Source organism: Phasianus colchicus, chromosome 5 (genome assembly GCF_987193195.1).
Source record: "Phasianus colchicus chromosome 5, bPhaCol1.hap1.1, whole genome shotgun sequence".
Classification (NCBI taxonomy): domain Eukaryota; kingdom Metazoa; phylum Chordata; class Aves; order Galliformes; family Phasianidae; genus Phasianus; species Phasianus colchicus.
The window spans coordinates 2,145,129-2,159,772 of NC_143440.1; the positions used below are offsets into that span (position 1 = coordinate 2,145,129).

General features: G+C 34.8%; 2 long non-coding RNA genes across 4 annotated transcripts in view; one reads left to right on the top strand and one right to left on the bottom strand.

Moving 5' to 3' along the window:
• LOC116237842 (uncharacterized) overlaps positions 1-14,644 on the top strand; it is a 305,216-nt gene that overhangs the window by 288,498 nt on the left and 2,074 nt on the right. For all 3 annotated transcript variants that reach the window (XR_016466578.1, XR_016466579.1, XR_016466580.1), the window contains 2 exons: positions 12,268-12,394; positions 14,352-14,521. This is a non-coding gene — a long non-coding RNA (uncharacterized LOC116237842). The remainder of the gene's footprint in view (positions 1-12,267; positions 12,395-14,351; positions 14,522-14,644) is intronic.
• LOC116237910 (uncharacterized) overlaps positions 1-14,644 on the bottom strand; it is a 183,741-nt gene that overhangs the window by 641 nt on the left and 168,456 nt on the right. The gene's annotated exons all lie outside the window — the stretch shown is intronic.

Here is a 14,644-nt window from a genome sequence, read left to right on the forward strand (position 1 = left end):
ATCCTTCCTCTGGTGAGGTTGTTTTTATTGTTAATAGATAAATGCACAGATATTTCAGGTAAGATTTTCATTTGAGAATCTTATGCTCAGAGTTCAGCCAGAAGAGATATGGATAGTATGAAAATAAATTCTCTCTTCATTTCAGAGAGACTAAATTAAGCATCTAATGATACAGTTCTTGCAAACACCACTGCTTAAGCTGACATACATACTTCTATCAGTCAAAATTGTTTCCACATCTTAAAACAAAGCATATCTGTAAGTCTTTGCATGGGGAGGGTTGTCTTGCCTGTACTTCTTTGCTAGTTGCAGCAAGGTGTGCAGATGTTAGTACTTTCTAGTTCAAAATTACTTGATTCTCAATTCATTCATTCATGTCATCTAAATCAAGTTCAAAACCATACATAAAATGATTCTACTTCTTCTTTTTTTTTTTTTTTTTTTAATAGTGTTTTAAGCCTTTTATGTTTTCAGGATGAACAGTTCTTTCAGTAGTTTTTTAAAACCTAGTCAAATATGGCTGAGTTTAGTTATTTACTTTCCACAAGTATAGATTGAAATCAAATGCCAAAGAATTAATATTTTCACATCTATCTAGACATAATGCATCATAGTAAAGGGAAAAGCTAGCGTTTCAGCTTGTGTAGGTTAGCAAACCTCTTCTAGTTTAACTTTCTTTTATGAAGCCAGTGGAGAGGATTTGATCTGTCAACCTTGGAAAATCATGAAGAACAGACTGGTGCAGAAAAACAGGGAGTGCTGTTTCTCAGAGGAGCATAAGGACAACAGTTTTCAATTGTGTACAGTTTTGTTTAGTTAATGTCAAGTGAATGGATTATTCACGTAAATAATTTTTGAAGGATTAGGCAGAAAATTAATTGCTGGTATAGCATCAAAGTCAATGCTTACATGATACAGTCTTGTGTCACACGTATGCAAAACGTATTATTTATTGAAAAACTATTTTGTCTTCCTTGTTTAATACACTAATAATTTTCAATCATTTGCAATACTGATTTGTTTTAAGGAGATGTCACCATCAGCACTTGAAAACAGGAATCACATGAGAATACTGGAAAAGCTGCAGTATTTTCTGACTGTTTTCTACTTTTCCTTGTTGGACAGAAGAGTGAGAAGGAAATATATTCAGGGTATGTCTTCCAGACTTTGGAGCTGAAGACTTGGCTATAGCTTAGCACAGGTAGGCATCCTTCAGTGGGCATCATACTGAAAGGTAAAGTTGGATCCTACCCTTCTATCCATGTCCCGATGCTGTTTTATTAGCATCATTTTCCTCTGTTGTTTGACCTCTTGTTAGCAACTTATAAAATTATTTTTCACATAGAATACTAACTACAAAGCAAGCAAACAAACAAGAAGATGACTGGAAAGGAGTAAATTAGGTGGTCCGTGAAAAAGGCACAGTAGGCCATAGGAGCACAGTCTGATGCTTGAGTGTTTTTTTTTTTTTTAAGCAAAAAAACTTGTCTGTGATAGAAAAGCATGAGGTTACTTTCTTGTGGAACAGAAAAACTAAATAAATGCCTTGTTTATTTCATTTATTAGAATAAGATTCTTTCTCTAATCTTTCCTCTGTTGATATTGTTTGGAAGAGGTTGTTCTGGTGTATGTGTGATATTAGCATTGAGCACATATTAATTTTGTGAAAATGTAGATGCTTTGCAAGATGTCTTTGATGGGAATGGCTGTCTTGACTAGATGATCAGTTTGACTTCTAGGAAATCAGAGGTTCAGTGAAAAGTTTAGGAAACGTTTTCTGTGTCGCTGAAGTTGAGAGGTGGTAATCTGCTTGCTGTGCTTTCTGGAACTCATGCAAGATGATTTGGTTGGAAGGGTAACAGTATTTTGGGCTAAATCTTCAGGTGGTTACCTGAATAAACACGTTTATTACTGTTGAAGCTGTTACCATATTCAAGAGAGGTTTCCTGGGAATTTTTTGTAACCTGAGATGAGACAGGATTCTTAACTTTTATACCATGGTGTTACGAGCCCTAGATACTAAAACAAATACACTGGGGCCTTTCTTACTTGGGGTGTTTGTGTGATGTTTTCTTTGTCCTGTTAGAAAACAAAAGCTGAGTTTTCTCCTTCTTTGTAAGTTTTGTTTGGTCTTTACACAATAAAATGCAGTCATATGGAGATAGGCACTTTTCAGTCTCACCTAGATTGTGGTACCAAAAGTCAGATGTGCTGTGAAGCACTTTTTGTTCTCTTTAGTCTATACCATCATAAAATCTGTCTTGAAATGGTCTTACCAGCAATGTTTTCAACTGTTATTTGATATCTTGTTAGAGAATTTAGTATACTAGAAGATAAAATTTTCACAATTATTGCCCCTAGTCAAAGCCTTCTATGTGGTGCTCCACTGTCAGGAACAATAACTCTATTCCAGAATTTCATATAAATCCTGTTTTGTGGATTTTGTTATTCTGTCTCTCCGCTTCCTCAACTAGATAGTCAAGAGGGAGATACTAATTCTAGTCTACTTCAGGCTTCAGTAGAAACCTTCTTTTCAATAGTAGAAAGATCAGAACATTGCCATTTTATGGAAATTTAAACATCTATATTAATAAATTGATCCCATAAAGTCAGTTTCAATTTAATTGTTTTGTTGTTTTGTTTGTTCTGAACAATGGAGAGGGCTTTACCTTCATTCTGACCTACTATCAGAAGTAGTAAGTTAGTCTATTAATTCATTCCTTCATTTATAAGGCAAAGTAATAAACACTACTATAAAATACTGAGAATAGAAGTCTAAAATACAGGCATTGTGTGCCACTTGGGAAGGTTTTTCAATAATAAGTCAAATGTGTGCTTACGAGTGTCCTGTTTTGTGGGACCTCGATTTGCATTCATTGTAGTAGTTTGCTTCTGTGTCTCCTGTGCTGCAGCTATATTTTTGTCCTTAAATGAAATTTGGTGCCTGTTCCCTGTATGACCCCTTCTAGAGATCTTTTTTCAGCAGCAACAGTCATTCTGCAGCCTGTACTATTTGTGCTGATATTTAGCAAAGGAATGTGAGCAGTATCTCCTCTGAATGCATTAGAAGTGCCTTTTTCCAAAGTACATACTAATTCTTTTAAAAATCTGATTATATTCTCTAACTGAAACTCTCTGATAACTAAATAGGGTCAATTTATTTACCCTCGTGTTGTGAACCAATACATTTTATTTGTGTGCTGCTGTGGTTTTCTTGGTGTTGCTTGTTTTTGTGGGGGCAGGGAGTTATCCTGTGCAATTCAAAAATCATACAGTTTTCTACTGTATTCCATTAAATCATATTGTTGTGAGAACAATACCATACTCATTCTAAACAGTTATGCATGTAAACAGCTTTACTTCCTTCAGTAGATTTGGTAGTTTTTAATTAACATGTAGTTCGGGGTTTTACTAGAGTACGTCACAAGTCATTATTGAATTGCAGAATCTTTCTGAAGATTCTCTGTTTCTTCAGTCCTGTCTTCTTGTCTCCTAAGTTTATTCTGGTGAGAGAGTCATGGAAGTAGATGCATATCCCTTACCATGGTCACAGTTGCTAAGAACTGATTATAGTGATTATTCAGGATTCTGTGTGGAAATGATAATGTGAATAGGAATTCATATCACGTATCTGACATTTATGAAGTGGTGGGTATCATTAAGAAGTATATCCAGATCACAGATCCCACCATTTACCACACACATATTTCATACCCTGTATGGCATGGGGAACTGACAGTGTCACCCATAGTTCAGCTTTACTGACGTTTCCAGTTGCTTTATTTTAGTTCAGTCCTTAGGCTGATATTTTTAACTTGAGATGAATTGCCTGAAGCTGACATTTTTGGGGAGTTTGAGATGAAACATTTCAGCCATACCTGAGAGCAATACAGGCATAAAAGTGACTACTTTTTTCTTAAAATAAAATAAAATTCTCCTGATCATTTTATTGGCATCGGCTCCATACTTAGGAACAAAGATTAAAAATAAATGAAAAGCCTCTGAAAACTATCCTGAGCATCCTTTTCCATAGGTTTTTGAGATCTATTCTCATGAAAGAGTCCGCACAGCACTGAGGAGGTATATTAATAAAACTCAGAAACTGAGCTGAGGACTTTTTTTCTGAACTGTCGTCATGGATCCTCACTTCATTCAGGCAGGATAGTTCATTTCTGCTATTTGGTCAGAAATAAATTTATTTTCATACAACTGGTGCCTTGGCATGCTAGCAAGCTATGAACAAGTGACTTTACTTCCCCAGAAAAGATCTGTGAATCACAGAATAATGTTTATTACTTACGGAACATCATAGAATTCTCTTGGTGAACCAGTAAATGTGAGTTTGTATTTTCTGCCCTTATATTGTATGAAGTTCTACACTGTATACCTGTTTTTTTTTTTTTTTTTTTAATGATTTTGCAGCATTCTTTCCCATAAATATCAATCTTCTACCAGTCTTCAGCTGAGACACACAGTACCATAAAAAGATTTCTGCAGTTTTAGAGATGTAAGGCATTGAGGTCCGTTACAGTGAAAAGCACACCTGCTGCTTCACAAGTAGAAGAAGCACTGTTCAACTGTTTTGATTACTTCAAAACATACAGCCAACTCTAGGGAATGCAATAACTGATTAAGATTAGCAGATCATTAAGGAAAAAAATGAGCGTAAAAAAAAAAAAATAGCAACAGCAACAAAAAACTTAAATATTTTGAATAAGTACAGAAGAATAAATAATGATGTAATTATTGGCATAAATAAGATACATTGAGGGTTTTCTCCAGAAACAGAAGACTGTGTTTAGTTTTCTATAACTTTTTGTTGAAAAAATATTTTTACAATGGGAAGAAGACAAAACTGTTCAATATTTGTCATTTGGTTTCTCCTTGAACTTCTTATCTTAAGGACAAAGGAGTTGCAAGAATTGCAATGTTCTGATAGCAAAGACAACACACAAAGAAGGTACTGCACACACACACGAGTGAACTAAAGAGGATAAAGGCCTTTTTCCTCAATCTTGACCTTGAATAGTCTTTTGTACAATGCTGTGGGTGTTTGTGGAATTTTATTTCATTATTTTATATATTTTTAAGACTGGAGAGTGAGAACGTTTGTGTGCTGACCTGAACAAACGTGTAGAAAAAGCCTTGTGCTGAGAGGTATCATGGATAAGTTCGGTTTGTGAAATGTCAGTGTGGGTGGATGTGAGATGATTGAAAGGAGGCATGTCATGAATTCTTTATAAAGACAAACATACCCCAAACTCCATAACATTTGTGAGAATTGTTCATAGATGGTATGAATAATTGTCTTTGGAACTGGGAGCTGTGGTATGTCCTATTATTGTAGCTCTGCAAACTCAGAGAGAAATCAGTGCTCCTTGATTCTTTTTCAGAGCCTTTTATTTGTTAAGGATTGGCATGCTGCTTTGCTTCAAAGTTCTGCTAGGTCCCTGATGTAACAAAAAGGAAATGTTACTAAATTTGCATAATGAAATTCCAGTTGAAAGGTTATTTTAACAGACAGAGAGCCCTAATGAAATATCAGAAGGAGTAAAATGAAGGAATCTGTATTTCTAAAACTATTGTCAAGAAAACAAAAAGATTCTGTGCAAGGAAAAGGCTTTCCATTAAACAGGTATGACAGAGAAGCAACCCGGCCTTCCCAGCACATTGAAAGTGCAGCACAGAGTAAATGACAGAGGTGAGTTGCCTTCTACCTTTCTTCTGAGATATAACCTCTGCTCAGCGTAACTACTTTCATCCTTGGTGTAGCTCGAAGAGAGTTTGTGCAAAGCCATAACTGTCAGCAGAATATGATCATTTGGGGAAACAGATACAGAGAAATACTGCATCAGGAATGGTGACCCTTTTAGCAGATGTTCATTTTTAACAGGTAGAATGTGACAGATATTCCTGTAAGTTTTTAAAAGCACAACTGCCTCCTGTTTTTCAGTCATTGTTAGGCTGACAATGTGTAGATTACAATATGTAATGATGTGCAGATGCAGTATGTAGATTGCAGTTATGTAGGCTGCATAGGTCAGTTAGAAGCTACGTTTCAGGGAAAAAAGAAAAAAAAAAAAGAGGATTTTAACTTTCACAGTGAGGAAGCCTTAGGATGGGAAGTCAGACTCCTCTGATAATTCCTGGACACAGAATAGATGCTGCATAGGTAGTAGATACTGCATTTCTAACCTGCTGTGTGATGAAGATAGAATTATTCCATCTGTGAGTACATCTGTATTGCCATCAAGCAGTCTGCCTCATATCTGCATTGCTTGGAGGTATCTCCTTCAAAATGAAAGTTAGGAAGAGTGAATGCTTGAATTTACTCCCTGGTTCTCCTTTATATAGCAGGGTAGATGCAGCCTGCAGAAAAACAGATACCACAAATTGTGTGTGGGGCAGGTGGTCCAGTAAAATGAATTTCATTTATTTGAGTTCCTGGGAAATAAGCTATTGAAGCTTTAAGATTATGGGCAAGGCAGACTTTTTTTTTCTCTTTTTTTAAGGCCTCAAAATATTCTGAAAAGTCTTGCAGTTACAATTATGAAAACTGGAGATGTATGGAATGTATATATATATTTAAAATTTCAGGAAAAACTGACTTTTGCACAAGTAAAATAATTTCTGGGCTGAGTTTTAAGTAAGTAGTAACCAGGAGCAGTATCTGTGCTATTGAGTTAATTTTCAGTTATCATGAAGTACTGCATATTTTTGTCAGCTTGGCATCACTATGGAAATATGACTTTCAGAAGGAACCAAAAATACTTGCTCTTTTAGTGAGTAACAATTTGAAACATAACTATATATAGGACAAACAGCTTTTTTAAAAAACTCATATACATCACTTAGGAGATAGTATATGCCAAGAAGATCAGAATTAATTTTCAATTTACTAGCTTTGGGATCAGTTAAGGACCTGTTAAATCATAGAATCACAGAATGGCCTGGGTTGAAAAGGCCCACGGTGCTCATCCAGTTCCAACCCCCTGCTGTGTGCCACCAACCAGCAGCCCAGGCTGCCCAGAGCCACATCCAGCCTGGCCTTGAATGCCTGCAGGGATGGGGCATCCACAGCCTCCTTGGGCAACCCGTTCCAGTGCCTCACCACCCTCTGTGTGAAAAACTTCCTCCTGATATCTAACCTAAACCTTCCCTTTCTAAGTTTAAGACCATTCCCCCTTGTCTGAGGAAGCCAGCTCCCCGTTACCTTCCAATGGGGGGGACCACTCTCCTTGATCTGACTTCTCCTGCCTATGTACCTGTAGAATCCCTTCTTGTTATTTTTCACATCCCTCGCCAAGTGCAGCTCTATTTGTGCCTTGGCTTTCCTAATCCTATCTCTACACACACGAACAACAGCCCTGTATTACTCCCAGCCTGCACAAACTGCACAACCCTGCTTCCACTTTCTGTGCATTTCCCTCTTTTCCCTCAGTTTAAGCTGCAGGTCCTTGCTCAGCCATGTTTTTAACAGTTGTCAGTATGTTTGTGGTTTTCCTTTTTGTTATTGTTGTTGGTTTTTTTTTAATCATTGTTTCTTTTATTTGTTTTCAAAGATAAAAATATGCCAATGTAAGGTATAATATATTAAGGCAGTTGAATGCCTTGATAGCATTGTTATGCATAATAATATGCATAAGTAATAAGTAATATGCATAATATGCATGCATGTTGAAGCATGATAGAGGTTCTCATGAGATAATTTAGGAGCAATTAGGATGGATAAATGGTTTTCTTGCATGGGCCTCTGGGTTCAGCTTTTTAGCATTGTTTGTTTAAGCCCTTCATGTTTCTATAGAAACTTTTCACATGAGACTTTAAATAGAGGCTCTGCATGTACCTAGAAAGTAGAGTTCTCCTGTGTCTTTGGTTACAAGGTCCTTCTTTGACCCAAAGTCGAGTCTGGTAATGCTGAAAAGATCAGAGTTACTCTGGAAGGAAAAATACTGTAGAGATAACATGTAGATGTAGTATTTATGTGTCTTTGATCTTAGTTTATTCTTAGTTTATTTCATTCTCTATCTAAATAAATTGTCTAAAGCATATACTGCTCCCAAAACTTTGTTTTCTGCATCTACTAGCATAAGAAGATTATTTTCTTTCCTATTTCTTCAGGGAAAAAAAATTCTAGGTCTTGTAGTTCTGAACGTTCATGAATTTATTCTATAAAAGTCAAGATAATTAGTAGAATTATGATCAGACACAATAAGGCAAATTCTACCATTACCAGTCAAGATAATATTCCAGTGAAGATATATGCTTGCGCCAGCTATAGGCAATTTATCTCTTCAAATTAATTCTGTTCTAAGATGTATTCTGTACTGCATTTTTGATGTAAGTAGCTGGGCTAAGCTATACTGCACAACCCAGTTTTGTGCAATGGTTGGCCCCATTCAAAAAACCTCTTTCTTTAAAATAAAAATAAAAGTAGCAAGCCATGGCTTTTTGATCCCAGTTAGTTTTTTCCTAAGTCTTCCTATCCAAGTTAGTACAGTCAACTCCAGCTTAGAAAATATTTTAGCTCAAACATTCCACAATTCTTTTTATTTGTGCATTTTCCTCTTGGGATGTTACTTGCTTGGATTGTCCGTTGTTCAACAGCTAAAAATGTGTTTGTTGGTTGCTTCTTTGTTTTTTTTTCTCTTGATATGCTGACTTAAGTTAACATTAAAAAAAAAAAAAAAAAAATAGAAGTATTGTTCTTCTGAACAAGTAATCTCAAGTTTCACTTAAATAAATGAACCATTTATATTCTGATTACTGCTTCACTTTTTCACTGTTTTCAAGAGAAAAAACAAACAAACAAAAACCATCATCCAAACTTCTATTGAGAAACAGTCAAGACAGCCACAGATTCAATCAAAAGTGATTAGCTATGGTCTTATACTAAGCCACTGTACTAAGTTTTGGCTACAGATCTACTGTGTCATCTTGATTTTATTTTATTTTTTTTAAGTATTAGTTTTTTAGCAGGCAGTAAACTGTTTGTTTTCCTGTTTTCCTGTTATTTGCTACAGAGCAGTGAAATGATGTTTTGTTGTTGTTGTTTTTTCCTGGGTGTAAGTTCCATGTCTATTTGACTGATGTGTAAAATTCACAATTATGTTCAGCAGACAGGGAATTAAAGGAATATAATGCTATTAGATGCCCTGTGAAGTAGTCCTAAGTTCCTCATTCACTTTGGTTTTGCTCTTTATGAGTGACTGTTGTATTTGGAGCTGGAAACCTCACATAGTGCTATAAGGTAAGACTAATACAGATTGTAGCGTTGGTGAAATTGGCCAGAACCAGCTATCTTGCTAAATAAGGACATCAGTTACTTCCTATGAATGCACAAGTGGTAGAATAGCTAAATTATGCATTAGTCACATGAAGAAGTTGTATATATGAAGTTGAGTTCGGTAAAAGAGGGTAAAAATGATTAAAATCTATTTAGGGATAAAGATTCAAATCTAAAACATCAGATGTTGAGCAACTGAAATTTTTAAATATCACAGATGATACAATTATGGAGCCTACTAATGAAACCATTCCACTGATTTATAATTTGTTGTTTTTTAGACCAGACCTGATTAATTAAACCACTCAATAATGGGGAATGGTAATGTCTCTCTAATAGGTGTAGTATTAAAGGACAAGAAAATAATAAAAATTATTTTGTGAGTGAGTTTTTGATTTTTGGTGTTGTTTTCTTCCTTTAGGAAAAACCTGATTGACAAAATATTTAATAGCTGTATATTGAAACAACTCATAGACCACTTCTAAAATACCAGGATTTTCAAAGCCTCATTGCTTGGTCAGTCTTATGTAGGACTTTGCATATGCTTCTTAGCTCAAAGATTCATGGAAGTACAAATCTTTCAAACCTTGGCTGTTTAGCTCATTATCATTTAAAGACAAGGTTGTATCTTCATAAAAATTACAGACAACTGTAGGTAAAAGGGCAGCAACAATATCAAAGGAAGGTGAGAGTTTGGATGAAGGTCCAACAGCATGTTGTGAGATGGGATAGAGGGGTATATGGCAGCCTATTGAATTATATAGTTAGTGGTGTTTGGCCATAAATTCAGAATGATTTTCCGCTCTATGACTTGGATGTTTCTATTATTAAATGAATGTACTTCTTTAGATATACTTGAGCAATATGTTTTCCCTTAATATTTTGTGTGACAAACTTCTTATTCATTCTTGAGTAAGACTGTTGTTCTTTGTGTAAGCTGGGTGCTGATCTGGTAAAAGATGTGTGTGTGCTGAGATGACCTGAAATGCAACAATCCCAGAACTATGCATAAACTCTCTCTTGCATGTGATTTATTTTTTTCTTGAAACCTGAGCACCTAGACTGTAGGCCCATGTTTTTAAAAAGTTTATCATCTTTCACAAGAAAGCTCTGGGTAAGCATTTCTGGCGTTGTCTCAGTTTAATAAGCACTTCCCAGTGAAGTAAATTTCTTTTAGTTAAGTCCTACCTGGCATGCTTTAGATGAATCCATTGAGGTAAATTTGATGGACAGGAGAAAAAAAAAAAGATCTATGGTGATTACTTTCTAATTGAGCTCAGTAGTACCATCTTGTATGTTGGTTTTTGTTGTTGTTAACTTTACACGTTGTTATTTAACACTAGTAGAATGCTGCCTGTGCAAATATTCAGAATTTGATTGAAAGTAACACATAATGAAAATCTCCAGTAAAGTATTTTTTTGTATTTGACCTTCAGGATACATTTTTTGCACTGCCTGGAAAATGTGGCAAGCTTTGGAAAAGCATTTGCTGCCTTTAAAATGCTATGTTTGCCTATGAGTGAGAAGCCCACCTAGACTGTGAGAATTGTCCATTTAATTGTGCCTTATTTGTAAATGTTACGTTTCCAGCAAACTATAATTAATTTGTGAAGCAGTTTGTTGCAAAATCAGGGTATGTTATTTGACATCCAGACAAATACAAGCTATCTAGACAATTCACGCCAAATATAGCCTGTCACAAAGGGTTCTGCAAATGAAAACTCTTAAGACTTGAAGGAAAACTTTCATTACTGTTCTCTCCATACAGTCACATTCGAGGTTTCCTGCATCTTTTATGACATGTATCAACTTTCTGCATTCACTAGAGACAGTAGAAATGCTATGACTTGAATCATTGTATGTTCTTACTAAAAATGGTGTTGATAGTTCATCTAAGGATGAGACAAAAGAAAACTTTTAACTAAGATGGCTTTGTAGTTCGAGTGTTTTTCCTTTTGCTATTGCTTTTTTTTTTCTTTTTTTTTTTTTTTTACAATTGCTGTTTATTTGCTATCTACTGACTTGGTATTTATTGAGGTGATTCAGAGTTATGCTTTATTTACTACTGATTGCCTTTGGTATGTAAAGCTGAGCAATTCATGGAAAGAATAATCTTGTCACTGTGACCTTAATGTTTCTGTCTACTAGGGTAAGGAGAACTTGCAGTCAGCAGATATTTTCTATTAACTATCTCTTATTTGAACTAACTTTAACAATAAAAAGTTGGTTCTTTCAAAGCACTGGTTAAATTGTAATAAGCTTCTATATTAGCAGTACTTTGAGGTAATTATTTTTAAAAATAAATGTAGAGCGGGACCAAGCATTGAAGCTGTACCATATATTCATCTTTAGAATGACTTATAATTCCAAACCATACCCAAAAGCTAAAAACCCAAGTAGAATACCTACTGAGAATTAGGTTATTTTGTAGACATGTTCTTGTATGTCCAGTGGCAAATTCCATGATGGAAATCATATACAGATGTACTGTATAAGAATAAATACATAATTACTTCAGTGGATGAGATCTCAGGCAAACTGTGTATTATTTAAAACTTGCATATCCAGCTAGATTGTAATGAGCCATGCTTTTAATCAGATTAATGAGTCTACAGTTTAGCACTGTTCATGACTCAGAATAGTCTTCCCCTATGGCACAAGTTCCTAACAACCCTTCATGTATCATTCATTAAACACAGACTTTATAATAGTATATACAGCATAAGGACGTACAGGACAAGTGATTGTAGAAACTCTGACTATAAACAACTGTGGAAATCCCTCTCTTTTATATCCACCTCTTCTTAAAAAAACAAATCAGTTCTGTATATTCACTCATTTTATGAATGTTGCTAATATCATTCTAGAGGGATTTCTGTGAAACAGTAATGTTGTCACACAAGATCACACTCTTTTGAAACATGATAATTTTGGAAAGATTAATGTATGACTTTTCTCTCCTCTTCAATTAACGTTGACAGAAATGAGCAAAGCCATCAGAAATCTGAGACAGCGTCTACCCCAAGACAACTTACATGAATGAAACCTGAACTGAAATAAATATTAACAATGATATCATCAATAGGAATCATGCTTCTCCAGGGAAGGGTAAGTAACTATAATTGCAGAAAGAGTTATTTGTGTTGTGTTCAGATTTATTTAATTCTTTTTGTGCCATCATCTGTTCTCTCCTGCTTCTGATAGTTTAATTAATTACTATCACAATCATATTGACTCCTAGAAGGATAATTTTACAAAGAGGGCTTTCTACTCAATGGGGAACAACATTTGAAAGGTAGTTATTCCAAGTGAAAGGCACAACCTTTCCTTTGCATTGTACTCAAGCATGGTGCTCAGAAAAGAAAAAGTTGAGTTCAATCCATTAGGAAGTAACAAGTTATACCATGCTATGAATAGCAAGTAAGTTTACATAAAGTATTATCAGTGAGTGAAATACAATAGCTTTCCACTTCCCAGTGCTTCAAAAATTCCCAATTCTAATTCTACAGTACTTTGAAATCATCTTTTTTGTTGTTTTTCAGATGTATTCCCTTTTATTTCTGATCACTGCCAGAATTTCAAATATGTAATAACTTAAGAGGAAGAATAATTAAGAAATATCCCAAGCTATTAATATTTGAGCTCCATCAATGTCAGCTCTAAAAGAGTCAAATTGCACATTTGTTGAAGTTTTAGTCAAAGATTTTTTTCCCCACAAAACAATCCAGTAATTCCTACTCCAAATCTAATACTTAAAACAAAAACCAACCAAAGAAAAAAAAATTAAGGAAACGTAAGTTAATGTTTTGTTATTTTTATAAATTGTCACAATTATAGTAGTATGGACTTATTCTAGAAGAAGATAAGGAGCTGAGCAACCATTTTAAAGCTGAGAAGAGGTCTACGTTGTTATCAGAGTGCTCAAAATCAAACCATTTTGTGTTACATTACTCCAATAAACAGGCTTGTGACTGAATTTAAATAACTAATAATTAATATGAAATTTTTCAGCATAAAAAAGTTCCTGTAAACTTTGTCTGGACCCATAGTTAAATCATTCTGGAAGACGTCATCAAGACGTCATCAATTTCATGTGTTTCTTTTGTTTCCTGTGGCAGCCTAATTCTGTTTCTTTTCTAAGTTAGCAAAAATACATACAGGAGTGTCTTTGAAAATATCACTTTGCTTTCAGATACTCCGACAAACTAGATTTGATACAACTTCTGACACTTGATATGCTGCCTCCAAAAGGCAGTATTTATGGAAATAGTGAGTGACACAACTTTGTAACATTATTCTCAAAAGTACTGACTGACGTTCATTTGAAATAGTTTTCAGCTCTAGGGAAAATTAGGGAAGGTACTGTGTTGTTACAAAGAAATCTCGTAACAGCGTTAATGTACAGGCAAAGACTGCTGTGTTTCTTATAGATTACAGAAATGTACACTTTTGTGTAGGGAAAAATTGAACATTGTGTATGTGACTTTTATGCAGGTCTGCAACAGGTCACGGTCTTCAGAAGCATTCAATTATGAAGATCTATTTCAATTAAATTTCTTTATGTAAGCAATGTGGCAAAACGTATAAGAATATAAAAGGAGATTTTTTTAAGGTGTTCTAAAATACACGCTCCTTTCAATATCTTTAAATATGAAATATTATGCTATGATTTTAATAGTATATAATAGTCAAAACTTAAATAGAATATTTGACCATACTAAATAACGTTTAATTTTGAAAGAAATTTTCTTACATGGGGAATACCACATTCTTGGGGGTAATATGAGAATGCAGTTCTATTTGTTATTTTGCGTTGTCTGACTTTTTGCTCTGGTGAAATACTCTCATTTTACATATGTTCTGTGCATTGGACAGGATGTGAGAGTCTAGATTCTTAATTGGATTTCCAGCTTCTCTGTCATACAATGTTTTCTTCATTTCAGCAGAATTTGTCTGAGGTTGCATTTGTCATTCTTAAACCAAATTAGGTGTATTCACATGCTAGAGAAGATTAGACTTTGTGTTCTGTGTGTGTGTTATTATTATTTATTTTTTCTCTTCCTAGCAAGCTATCTTTCTTACCATGGGAATGCTCCATAAGTATCTGCATCAACAGCAGTACACGCTTTAGAGACCTGGAGAAATAATTACAGCAGCGTGGTATTCTGACTTCTGCTTCTGAGAAGATCTAACTGAATGTCTCGAGGAGGTGATTTTTATGGACTACTAAAGGAGGTAGGCCTCCTGAAATTACTTCAAGTCTTAGAGAACAAGTACAGTTAAGCAGTATGTACTGTTGTATGTACTGATGTAATTCTAGTCGATTGAATAAGGGAAAAATAAGACAATGATTTTTTC